The following is a 6,278-nucleotide window of genomic DNA, read 5'->3' on the forward strand; positions in this document are numbered from 1 at the left end:
CCAGTACGGTAGATATATTCCTAATTATCTATACCCGCCTCTGAATCCATACCCATATCAAGATTAAGTCGGGTACTAGCTGCTCAGTAATCACAGGACATGAACACAAAGGTAAGACAAGTCTAGTGACATTTCATATTCTCCAGAATTATGAAGGGTGACAATTAAAACAAAAGTCAAGAGCAAGTCATAAAAACAAAAGCAGCCCCAGTTTAAGAAGTGCAGCCTGGTGTAGCTCTCTTAAACTGTACTTATTTATCTGTGCTGTGCTTAGTCACTCAGTCGTGTCCGACTGTTTGCAACCTCATTGATTCCTCTGTCCATGGCCCACCAGGCTCCCTGTCCATGGGGATTCTCCAGGCAAGAATACTGGAGTGAGTTGCCATGCCCTCCTCCAGAGGATTTTCCCTACCCAGGGATTGAACCCAGGTCTCCCACATTGCAGGTGGATTTTTTACCATCTGAGCCACCAGGGGAGCCCAATTATTTATCCAAATGCTTCCAAAGAAAACATCTGTCCTGTGGCTCAAAGACTGAGCACTGGGTATGGGGACACCTGCGTTTGTATCCTGGTCCCCAAAATCGTATGAAATAATCTTTTCTAAAGTTCACTTTTGCATCAGACTCAATAGTAGCATAGTAATAATTACCTCATAGAACTAGTGAGCCTTTTAAAAGATGATATGCAAAATTCCTTGAACAGAATTTTATAGAAATGTGACTACAGGTTGCTCTGCCACTAAATCTGCATCAACATATTGTTTAAAACTTTTCCTTCTCAATTAAACTTTGGAACAACTGCAAAGGCACCAGATTGGAGCTTATTAGTAATTCATTCTAAAGTCATTAATGGGAGAAGGCAATGGCAACCCACTCCAGTACTCTTGCCTAGAGAATCCCATGGATGGAGGAGCCTGGTAGGCTGCAGTCCATGGGGTCGCGAAGAGTCGGACACGACTGAGCGACTTCACTTTCACTTTTCACTTTCATGCATTGGAGAAGGAAATGGCAACCCACTCCAGTGTTCTTGCCTGGAGAATCCCAGGGACGGGGGAGCCTGGTGGGCTGCCTTCTATGGGGTTGCACAGAGTCGGACACGACTGAAGCGACAGCAGCAGCAGCAGCAGCAGTACCATTAATAACAGAACAAACAATCTGAACTTGCCCTCCCATGTATAAAGCAATCATGGAAGATTTTTGATCAAGGAAAGATATAATATTAATGAAAATTTCATTTGACAGAAAAAACATGGATAAAATATGGACTCTGTTTATAAGTGGAGGGGCAGGGGACTAAAATTTGTTGGGAAAAGAAAGACTTGAAAGAAATATGATAAAGAAGCCATAAGAAATGGCAATCAGATTTCATGATGCATTGAATGGATGACCAAGCCAGGGAAGGAGAAAAAAAGAAATGGAAGAAAGTGCTCAGAATTTGATTAGCAAATAAACAATCTCAGGAAATATGACGTTCAGTAAAGACACATGATGCTAATGTTATTTGTCCGTTTCTTGGTTGTTGCTGTTTCCTCCAGGGAATTTTGCTTTATGAATACGTTTGGTCTGTTAATGTAGGAGATGGTAAAGGAGATACTTTGGCTATGTTCAATTTGAACAAGAATAGCATTCACATTAAAAGTCCAAGAGGACTAAAATTCAAACTGACACAGTTTTTCTTATGTGAGAGGTGCAGGGAAAAAAAAGATGATAGAAATAATTCTCTGAATTTATCAATAGTCATTTGATAAAGTATCAGGAAAAATGAAAGTGAAAATGAGACTTGAATCATGTCAATCTATGCCAAAACCAATACAGAATTGTAAAGTAAAAATTAAAAATAAATAAATAAATAAATAAAAAAGAAAATGAGACTTGAAGACATGGAAATATAGGAGTTCTTTTAACTTTTGAACAAGAACAATTGAAAATTCTGTCCCTCTGTTACTGTTTTAGGAAAGGATCCAAATGAGATTTGCATTCATTCATTCAACAGATATTTTTAGACCACCCATAGGCATTCACTGAGATAGCCACTAAGGATATAAAACACATTAAGCCAGAGTCCCTGCACTAGACAGCTTCAGTCCAGTCGTTCAGTCATGTCCGACTTTTTGCAACCCCATGGACAGCAGCATGCAAGACCTCCCTGTCCATCACCAACTCCTGGAGTTTACTCAAAATCATGCCCATTGAGTCAGTGATGCCATCCGACCATCTCATTCTCTGTTATTCCCTTCTCCTCCTGTCTTCAATCTTTCCCAGCATTGGGGTCTTTTAAAATGAGTCAGCTCTTTACATCAGGTGGCCAAATACTGGAGTTTCAGTTTCAACATTAGTCCTTCCAATGAACACCCAGGACTGATTTCTTTTAGGATGGACTGGTTGGGTCTCCCTGCAGTCCAAGGGACTCTCAAGAGTCTTCTCCAATACCACAGTTCAAAAGCATCAATTCTTCAGCACTCAACTTTCTTTATAGTCCAACTCTCACATCCATACACAACTACTGGAAAAACCATAGCCTTGACCAGATGGACCTTAGTCAGCAAAGTAATGTCTCTGGTATTCAATATGTTGTCTAGGTTTGTCATAACTTTTCTTCCAAGGAGTAAGCGTCTTTTAATTTCATGGCTGCAATCACCATCTGCAGTGATCTTGGAGCCCAGAAAAATAAAGTCAGCCACTGTTTCCACTGTTCCTCCATCAATTTGCCATGAAATGATGGGCCCAGATGCCATGATCTTTGTTTTCTGAATGTTTAGCTTTAAGCCAACTTTTTCACTCTCCTCTTTCACTTTCATCAAGAGGCTCTTTAGTTCTTCACTTTCTGCCATAAGGTTGATGTCATCTGCATATCTGAGGTTATTGATATTTCTCCCGGCAATCTTGAATCCAGCTTGTGCTTCAACCAGCCCAGATCTGATTTAATCTGGCCATAAATAGAAATAATCATCAGCAAAAATATCATGTGATAAAGGAGTGATAAGAATGGATGGCTTATATAGACATATTATATATGGGGAGTTTGGCAAGTTGAGAGGGAGTATAGACAGAAAATAAAGTTCATTAGGAAATTATCAAAATAATTGTGAGCAATAAGAGCTTGAACTAAGAAAGAGTGGTAGTGACAATAGTGATTTAATTTAGAGTCCAATTATAGAACCATTTTGGAATGATTTTACTGAATCTTTTATATATAAATGAATTTACATGGGTACCATTTGGGGTCAAGAATCATTGATCAAGTCAAATCAAGACAAATCCAAAATAAGAAGACACTTTATTCAGAATAAAGCACTACTATATAGAGAATGCACAAATCACAGAACTCTGCAAGGATTTCAAAAGCAATCAGAAAAGTTTTCCCTTTATAGGGTAAAAAAAGATTAAGCAGAGACTAGCAGAGACTTAAGGGAAGTTGGTCTCGATGGGTGAAATGTCTAGTAGAGTTTGACAGAAAAAAGTGTCTACTGTGGTCAGCCGAATCTCAAAATAAGCTGTTAAGGGAGCTACTGCTGCTGCTGCTGCTGCTAAGTCGCTTCAGTCATGTCCGACTCTGTGCGACCCTATAGACCACGTTCCACTTTTTAGTGATTGTCCAGGCCTAAGAGTAAGCAGAGATCAGGGCACCAGGGGAGGAGAGAAGTCTGAGTAACATATGGAGGACACAAAGGAGTGGTAACAAATGGGCAGTTGTGAACACTTGGTCAGACACAAAGGAATGTATATGGATATAATTTGAAAACAAGTAAGAATATTGTTATTAGCCATGATTTTATCTGTAGTTCAAAGTTAATAAAAAGAATGTTTTCTCTTTATCTACAGGCTTGGTGAGAAGATGTATTTGCTTTGTACTCAGGAAGGTTCTTGCCCTCCTGCTGTGTCCATATTCTGGCTTTCAAAGAAAAAAAAAACAAAAAAGAAGATGCAAATAAGTAGCGTTACATGCAAAACACACTCCTGAGATCATATTAATATTTCTAAACAGTAGTAGTGATATTCTCTGAACTAATCGATTGTGTTCTACTTTATTCTCTATGTTAAAGTATTTCAAAAAATTTTAAAAAATTACCGTAGTAATAAACTGATCTATCAAGCAAATACTGGATATCCCATTTTATTTATTTTCTTGGACTGTAATAACAAAGTAACAAAGTTGGTGGCTAAATTTACAACAATTTATGTCTTCACAGCATATTTGAGAGTTTTGATGGATGTAGAGCATAATTGTCTTTGTGGTTTCTCTAATTCTGACATTTATTATCCACCCTTGGCATTTCTTAGTTTGTAAATGTATAACTTCAATCTATGTATCTGTTTTCACAAATTCAACTTCTACTGCTGGGTTTCTGTCTTCTCACTACAACATTCATGTTTGGTTAAGAAGCTAGTTCAGTTCAGTCACTCAGTCGTGTCCGACTCTTTGCAACCCCATGAACTAACTGCAACACACCAGGCCTTCCTGTCCATCACCAACTCCTAGACCTTGTTCAAACTCATGTCCATTGAGTCAGTGATGCCATCCGACCATCTCATTCTCTGTTATCCCCTTCTCCTCCTACCTTCAATCTTTCCCCCATCAGGGTCTTTTCCAATGAGTCAGATCTTCGCATCAGATGGCCAAAGGATTGGAGTTTCAGCTTCAGCATCAGTCCTTCCAATGAATATTCAGGACTGATTTCCTTTAGGATTGACTGCTTTGATCTCCTTGCAGTGTTATTTTAATTTTGAAATATTCTGTATTAAAAAAATTTCAATCCATGCTGTTGGCATGAAATCATCTAAATAGAAATCAATATCTTGCCTTTCACTTTAATTGTACTTATTGAAGAAATTGATTCCTTCTTTTATTGAAGTACAATTGATTTACAATATCCAGTTAGTTTCAGGTGTATAGCACAGTGATTCAGTATTATGTATACATGTTGAATGAATATATGTATAGTCATATATTCATTCTTTATTCATTCTTTTTCTGATTCTTTTTCCAAACAGTTTATTATAAAATATTGAGTAGCATTCCCTGTGCTATAGAGTAAATCCTTATTGTTTGTCTGTTACATATAGTAGAGTATCTATGTTAATCCCAACTTCCTGATTTTTACACCCCCTTCCTTTTCCCTCACCATAAGTTTGTGTTCTATCTGTGCATCTATTTCTGAAATACTCATTTTAGCATGCAGCTTGGAAGAAAATGTCAACTATGTGTTGCTTATAAATATAAGCAGCTAAAACTCTATAAATTAAGCTGTGTCATAATTTTAGGTGATAGTAAATTTCATTCACTAAAATACATGGAAACAAGTTTACACTTCCTGAGATCACCCAAACTGAGAGATAACAGTCAGTTTCCAGAGGCTTGCACACAACAGAGAGGCCTAGTGTTGGATCAAAGATATTCGCAGAACACAAAAGGAGAGTCCTCAGGCTCAGATGCTGATGAAAGAATCAGAGCGTGAGGGAAGGAAGTAGATACTGAGTTATTTGTGTGTGTGCTCCCTCCTCAACTGCCCTTTCATTCTCCACTTACACACTCTACTGTGTGAAAAATGCCTGATTATTAACAACTCCAATACGCAACTTTTTGTTGTGCCCCTCCCCCATTTCAGTTCATTTCACTGCTTAGTTGTTCAGATTCAATGCATAACAAAATCCTTGAGTTTGTTTCCACTGATCTTCACATTTTATGTATGACAAATATATATCTGGTAAGTTCTAACCCTAATATTAATATATATATAGATTATATACATAAATTTATGCTCAGTAGCTCTGTTGTGTCCTACCCTTTGCAACCCCATGGACTGTAACCCACAGGCTCCTATGTCCATGGGATTTTCCAGGCAAGAGTACTGAAGCAAGTTGACATGCCCTCCTCCAGGGTTTCTTCTCAACCCAGGACTCAAACCTGCATCTCCTGTGTCTCCTGCATCTCACACACTGGCAAGAGAATTCTTTACCACCGAGTTGCCTGGGATTCCTATATGAATTTGAAACATCCAGTACTGCTATCTATAGGCACTAAGCTATAAAGTTCAGTTCAGTCACTCAGTCATGTCCGACTCTTTGCCACCCCATGAATCGCAGCACGCCAGGCCTCCCTGTCCATCACCAACTCCCGGAGTTCACTCAAACTCATGTCCATCAAGTCAGCGATGCCATCCAGTCATCTCATCCTCTGTCGTCCCCTTCTCCTCCTGCCCCCAATCTCTCCCAGCATCAGAGTTTTTTCCAATGAGTCAACTCTTCGCATGAGGTGGCCAAAGTACTGGAGTTTCAGC

General features: G+C 38.8%; 1 long non-coding RNA gene across 1 annotated transcript; it reads left to right on the forward strand.

Annotated features, from left to right (window-relative positions):
* LOC120862212 lies at positions 1 to 4,054 on the forward strand. Its single transcript, XR_005720715.1, has 2 exons — positions 1 to 111; positions 3,823 to 4,054. It is a non-coding gene; the product is annotated as an uncharacterized LOC120862212 (long non-coding RNA).
* The last annotated feature ends 2,224 nt before the right edge of the window (positions 4,055 to 6,278 follow it).

Source organism: Oryx dammah, unplaced genomic scaffold (assembly GCF_014754425.2).
Source record: "Oryx dammah isolate SB20612 unplaced genomic scaffold, SCBI_Odam_1.1 HiC_scaffold_3, whole genome shotgun sequence".
NCBI classification, from domain to species: domain Eukaryota; kingdom Metazoa; phylum Chordata; class Mammalia; order Artiodactyla; family Bovidae; genus Oryx; species Oryx dammah.